This window comes from Heteronotia binoei, chromosome 4, assembly GCF_032191835.1.
Source record: "Heteronotia binoei isolate CCM8104 ecotype False Entrance Well chromosome 4, APGP_CSIRO_Hbin_v1, whole genome shotgun sequence".
In the NCBI taxonomy this organism is placed as follows: Eukaryota; Metazoa; Chordata; class Lepidosauria; order Squamata; family Gekkonidae; genus Heteronotia; species Heteronotia binoei.
The window spans coordinates 182,491,073-182,498,182 of record NC_083226.1 but is presented as its reverse complement, the minus strand read 5'-3'; the positions used below and the strand labels follow the sequence as shown (position 1 = coordinate 182,498,182).

The 7,110-nt window shown below is 49.4% G+C and overlaps 1 non-coding gene across 1 annotated transcript; it reads right to left on the bottom strand.

The window, feature by feature from the left end:
• Positions 1-214: 214 nt before the first annotated feature.
• On the bottom strand, positions 215-286 carry TRNAT-GGU (transfer RNA threonine (anticodon GGU)). The gene has a single exon. It is a non-coding gene; the product is annotated as a tRNA-Thr (tRNA).
• Positions 287-7,110: the final 6,824 nt, after the last annotated feature.

Sequence of the window (7,110 nt, the reverse complement as noted above, 5' to 3'; positions counted from 1 at the left end):
CTGAGCCACAGCCCCATTCAGGGCTCTCCAGGGTCTCAAGCCGAGGTTTTTCACAACTATTTGCCTGGACCCTTTTTGGGAGATGCCGGGGATTGAACCTGGGACCTTCTGCTTCCCAAGCAGATGCTCTACCACTGAGCCACAGCCCCATTCATGGCTCTCCAGGGTCTCCAGCTGAGGTTATTCACGCCTATTTGCCGGGACCCTTTTTAGTTGGAGATGCCAGGAATTGAACCTGGGACCTTCTGCTTACCAAGCAGATGCTCTACCACTGAGCCACAGCCCCATTCATGGCTCTCCAGGGTCTCAAGCCGAGGTTTTTCACAACTATTTGCCTGGACCCTTTTAGTTGGAGATGCCGGGGATTGAACCTGGGACCTTCTGCTTCCCAAGCAGATGCTCTACCACTGAGCCACAGCCCCATTCATGGCTCTCCAGGGTCTCAAGCTGAGGTTTTTCACACCTCTTTGCCTGGACCCTTTTTAGTTGGAGATGCCGGGGATTGAACCTGGGACCTTCTGCTTCCCAAGCAGATGCTCTGCCACTGAGCCACCGTCCCCCCCTGAGGACCCATCAAAGCAGAGACCCGGAGGTGCTGGCATAGCTTCTGGGGATGCACAGCTCAGACCAGCCAGCGCCAGCATGTAGGGTTGCCTGATGAAATTGGGCTAGCCTGGGCCATCTAGGTAAGGGCAAGAGGCAAACGGAGATGGCCTACCATTGCCTTCCTCCATGTAGTGACCCTGGACTTCCTTGGTGGTCTCCCATTCAAGTACTGATGAGAGCCAACCTTACTTAGGTCCTGAGATCTGATGAGCTCAGGTTGGCCCAGGGCATCCAGGTCAGGGGCCACGCATCTGGGTTCTCCCACAAAATGCTCATCTACTCACTTACATATCTCTTTTCAATAGGGGTACGTATTTGTGGGTGTCTTGCATTGTGCAGGGGTTGGACTAGACAGCCTTGCAGGTCCCTTCCGACTCCAGGATTCTATGGTTCTATGATTCTAGGGCTGTTTTTGTAGCAGGAGCTCCTTTGCATATTAGGCCATACCCCACTGACGTAGCCAATCTTCCAAGAGCTAACAGGGTTCTTCTTACAGGGCCTGCTTTAAGCGCCAGGAGGACTGGCTACATCGGAGGTGTGTGGCCTAATATGCAAAGGAGTTAGAATCATAGCGTTGGAAGGGACCTCCAGGGTCATCTAGTCCAACCCCCCGCACAATGAAGGAAACCCAAAAATACCTCCCCCTAAATTCACAGGATCCTCATTGCAGTCAGATGGCCATCTAGCCTCTGTTGAAAAACCTCCAAGGAAGGAGAGCCCAGCACCTCCTGAGGAGGAAGCCTGTTAGAATCATAGAAGAGTTGGAAGGGACCTCCAGGGTCATCTAGTCCAACCCCCCCGCACAATGAAGGAAACCCAAAAATACCTCCCCCTAAATTCACAGGATCCTCATTGCTGTCAGATGGCCATCTAGCCTCTGTTGAAAAACCTCCAAGGAAGGAGAGCCCACCACCTCCTGAAGAATCAGAATCCTAGAGTTGGAAGGGACCTCCGAGGTCATCTAGTCCAACCCCCTGCACAATGCAGGAAACTCACAGACACCTCCCCCTAAATTCACAGGATCCTCATTGCTGTCAGATGGCCATCTAGCCTCTGTTGAAAAACCTCCAAGGAAGGAGAGCCCACCACCTCCCGAGGAGGAAGCCTGTTAGAATCATAGAAGAGTTGGAAGGGACCTAAAGGGTCATCTAGTCCAACCCCCTGCACAATGCAGGAAACTCACAAACACCTCCCCCTAAATTCACAGGATCCTCATTGCTGTCAGATGGCCATCTAGCCTCTGTTGAAAAACCTCCAAGGAAGGAGAGCCCACCACCTCCCGAGGAAGCCTGTTCCACTGAGGAATCGCTCTAACAGTCAGGAAGTTCTTGCTGATGGTCAGGGAGTTCCTGCTGCAAAAAAAGCCCCGTTTAAAAAAACCCAGAGCCATGCAAGTCTTCTATGATTCACTTCTCCCACCATAAACGTCTCTTGTGAGCTATCTCCCCTGAATGCAAGGGCCGGTATGGGCGGGGGCTAGATTTTTCACCACTGGGAGATCTCCAGGCCTCATCCAAGCCCAACGGTCTCTCTCCCTTGCCTTGAAAGCGGTCTTTCTAGGATCACCAAGAAGTAATGCCTCTTGAGCAAATATGCACATGTGAGAACAACAACAGTGTTTGGTTTTTAAAAAAAATAAATAAAGTGGAAAACACAGATCAAAAGCAAGGAACTAAGAAACGAAACCAAGAAGTAAAAGTCATTCTAACGTCCTCAAAATTGGAAGTTTGCTGAGCCAGCTCTGAAACTTGCTAAAGCAGAAAGCCAGCCGATGTCTTGAAATGAAAGGCGATTGGCAATCTTTTCTCACCAGCAGGGGAAATGTTGGACCATCAACACTCACGGAAAAGAAAACGTTGTTCTTGCTCTTCAAAAAGATGGTTTTGTTCGGAGGTTCTTCGCCAACCAGGAGCGGCGGGCCGGGCCTTCTGGTTGGGGAGTTGCCAAACGGTGAGGTGGACGCCTGCCTCTGCTGTCATTTCTTTACTGGGGACCACACGTCGGTGCTTCTTGAAATTTTTATATTCAATCTTGATTTGAAAGCCAGAGGCCTAAGAAAAGACAAAAGCGGGACAAGAGAACGGCTGGGGCACTTCCTCTTCCAAACAGCAGCACACCTAGGTCTTGTTTGCTAATAAGGAGACCTGTTCTGCTTTTGGGAGACACTTCCTGGTCTGCCAGCTGGGAGAAGGCAGTAAATTTGCAAGAAGCGGCTTTTGCAACAACTGAAACTTTGACAGACCGGAAAGAAGGGGAAACAACGGTACAAAAGCAAGTTAACCACAAAAATATCAAAACAAATTGTTCTGTTCCGTGCGGGTGCTAGACAATCATAAGACAAAGGGTATATTTATAGAGTTGCCAAGTCATGTCAGGGACACTCTAGGATTCAGGTACCATAGAGTTTTCACCCGAATGCTAGAGAATCCCACATGTGACGTCCCCCGCACAGTGATGTCACTTCCAGGTGATGTCATCACGCTGGGCACATCACACAGTGACAGAGCCCCCTGGTGGCCCACTCCACGCCGGCAGGTTGGGGGGTCCCCAAACCGGAGGGAAACCCACCCCCAGCAGGAGGAGAAGAATTGCAGATTTATACCCCGCCCTTCTCTCTGAATCAGAGACTCAGAGCGGCTTACAAGCTCCTATATCTTCTCCCCCCACAACAGACACCCTGTAAGTGAACATAAGAACATAAGAGAAGCCATGTTGGATCAGGCCAGTGGCCCACCCAGTCCAACCCTCTGTGTCACATAAGAACATAAGAGAAGCCATGTTAGATCAGGCCAGTGGCCCCTCCAGTCCAACACTCTGTGTCACATAAGAACATAAGAGAAGCCCTGTTGGATCAGGCCAGTGGCCCATCCAGTCCAACACTCTGTGTCACACAGTGGCCAAAAAATCCCAGGTGCTATCAGGAGGTCCATCAGTGGGGCCAGGACACTAGAAGCCCTCCCACTGTGCCCCCACCCCAAGTGCCAAGAGTGAGTGGGGCTAAGAGGGCTCTCACAGCAGCTGCCCTTTCAAGGACAACCTCTGCCAGAGCTATGGCTGACCCAAGGCTATTCCAGCAGGTGCAAGTGGAGGAGTGGGGAATCAAACCCGGTTCTCCCAGAAAAGCGTCCGTGCACTTAACCACTGCACCAAACTGGCTCTCCCAGAAGCTGCCCTTTCAAGGACCACCTCTGCCAGAGCTATGGCTGCCCCAAGGCCATTCCAGCAGGTGCAAGTGGAGGAGTGGGGAATCGAACCCGGTTCTCCCAGATAAGAGTCTGTGCACTTCACCAAACTGGCTCTTTTGGCAGCCCTAGCCATATATGGGAATTAAGGGAAATAAGGCATGAGAAATAATCTACCCAATCAATCCACAGTAAAATGATGAATGTATGTTTGTGAACCAATCAGCAGTCGATATGGAAGTAACATCCATATGTGGAATGTTAAGAAGTCCCCAGATATTTCTTGAATTGGACTTGGCAACCCTAGACTAGATGGACCGCTGGTGGGTCTGATCCAGCAGGCCTCTTCTGACATCCTCAGAGGGGTCTCCCAACAACTTGGCCACCTGGAGTAATTTTACTGCTGCCCTCAAGCAGACAGGGATGAAGGAGCTGGTGAGATCCAACACAAATCTATCCCGGCTGAGAGGAAACGTTCCATTCTCTATCGACCCCACCTGTGTTTGTTATTGGCAAACCCCCACAAAGACCCCTGTTTGGGGGCTCACTTTACTGACCGAATGCAAACAGGGCAGGCTTTGGTGGAAACTCCCCCGATGTGCCTTTTGTGCTTCTTCCTACAATCTAGTGACAGCCGCAGGAATAAACAGCTTTAAAAGGGGTTAGACAGATTCGTGGAGGATAAGTCTATCAGTGGCTACTAGCCATGAAGGGAACATCCACATAGGGGAAGGATGGTGGTTCAGTGGTAGAGCATCTGCTTGGTAAGCAGAAGGTCCCAGATTCGTGGAGGATAAGTCTTATCAGTGGCAACTAGCCATGGTGCCTGAGGGAAGCATCCACATAAGGGAAGGATGGTGGCTCAGTGGTAATCTGCTTGGTAAGCAAAAGGTCCCAGGTTCAATCTCCAGCATCTCCAATAAAAAGCATCCAGGCAACTAGGAATGAAAAACCTTAGCTTGAGACCCTGGAAAGCCTCTACCAGTCTGAGTAGACAATACTGATTTTGAGAGTTGGATTAGATGGCTGAGCGACTTTGGATATAATATGGAATTGAAAGAATGGGAAAATATCTGGAAACATAACCTTCAACTAACTCTGGCTAATGAATTTAAGGAAAACCTGTATAAAATGGCCTATAGATGATACTTAACCCCAGAGAGACTGGCCAAGATCTACCCAAGCTATTCCAATAAATGTTGGAAATGTGGAAAGGTGAAAGGAACCTTATTTCATATTTGGTGGCAGTGTGCTCACGCCAAAAAATATTGGGCCCAAGTCAATATCTGGTGCTGAAAAATTTTTAAAATAAGGCTTCCGCATACACCAGAATTTTACCTGTTAAGCATAGTAAAGGAAAATCTCCCCAAATTAGAAAAAAAAACGTCTGTTATATATTGTCACTGTGGCTAGAATCCTATATGCCAGGTACTGGAAAATTGCAGAAATCCCAGAAAGGGATGAGTTTGTGCAAAACTTATTAGAGGCTGTAGAACTAGATATTTTAACAATGAAATTAAGAGGACAGTCTTACTCGGCTTGTAAAGAGATTTGGAATCCACTGTATCTATGGATAAAAAGCGTGGGAATTGAAATGAGGAATTTGAATTTATGTTTTGGTAACTCCCCTTAAGCTCTTGGTGGTGGGGTGGGAATGGTGGTGGGGGTGTTTTGAATGTACCAATGTACTATATAGCTGAACCAATTTATTTTCTACAAGTATTTTGTACTGTAAACAAGTTTCAATAAACTGTTTTATTGTTGGGGAAAAAAATACTGATTTTGATGGGCCCAGGGTCTGATTCAATAGAAGGCAGCTTCAAATGTTCATATGTTCACATTTAGAGGCACTAATCCCCTGATTCTTAGAGCCAGGGGCAACATCAGAGGAAGGTCTCAGCCTCTCTGCCCTGTTGTTGGCCCTCCAGAGGAACTGGTTGGCCTCTGTGTGAGACAGGAGGTTGGACTAGATGGACCCTCCCTGGTCTGACCCAGCAGGGCTCTTCAGATGTTCTTCTCAGGGGAAGGCCTCGGCCTCTCTGCCCTGTTGCTGGCCCCCAGAGGAACTGGTTGGGCACTGTGTGAGACAGGAGGCTGGACTAGATGGACCCTCACTGGTCTGACCCAGCAGGGCTCTTCTGATGTTCTTCTCAGGGGAAGGCCTCGGCCTCTCTGCCCTGTTGCTGGCCCCCAGAGGAACTGGTTGGGCACTGTGTGAGACAGGAGGCTGGACTAGATGGACCCTCACTGGTCTGACCCAGCAGGGCTCTTCTGATGTTCTTCTCAGGGGAAGGCCTTGGCCTCTCTGCCCTGTTGTTGTCCCTCCAGTGGAACTGGTTGGCCCCTGTGTGAGACAGGAGGCTGAACTAGATGGACCCTCAAGGGCCTGATCCAGCAGGGCTCTTCTGATGTCCTTCTCAGGGGAAGGCCTCGGTCTCTCTGCCCTGTTGTTGTCCCTCCGGAGGAACTGGCTGGCCACTGTGTGAGACAGGAAGCTGGACTAGAAGGACCCTCCCTGGTCTGATCCAGCAGGGCTCTTCTGATGTTCTTCTCAGGGGAAGGCTCGACCTCTCTGCCCTGTTGCTGGCCCTCCAGAGGAACTGATCGGCCACTGCATGAGACAGGATGCTGGACTACATGGACTATTGGTCTGATCCAGCAGGGCTCTTCTGATGTTCTTCTCAGTGGAAGGTCTCGACGTCTCTGCCCTGTTGCTGTCCCTCAAGAGGAACTGGTTGGCCACTGTGGGGTACAGGATGCTAGACTAGATGGAGCGCTGGTCTGATCCAGCAGGTCTCTTCTTATGTAATAGTCTTAGGATAATTGCACAGAAAGGGCACAGTTAGACCCATTTTTCAGCCAGCCCACATCTCGATCACCCTGCTTCCAATCAGCAGGCTGGACAAACAAAGGTCCATTTATTCTTTTTAAACTGCTGGGATTGAAGTTTGACCCAGAAGATTTGCTTCTTAATTTGATTTCTATCCTGGCTGTCCTCATCTCCACTGTCCTCACAACCACCCTGCAAAGTAGGTTAGTCTATAAGAAAGTGGTTGACACACCTCTTCACTGAAGAGGGATTTGGGTCTTTCCAGTTGTCAGCAGAGACACTAACCATTATCCAACACTAGCTCATCTTTTCTCCAAAATGTAGGCAAACAGACAGAAGTTTGTTTTGTCTTCACATACTCCCAGGCTGTTTTTTTTTTTTTTTTTGTAGGAAAAGACCAACAGGAACTCATTGGCCAATTAGGCCATGCCCCCTGACATCACCATTGTTTCACGCCAGGTTTTTTTGAAGAAAAAGCCCAGCTGGAACATA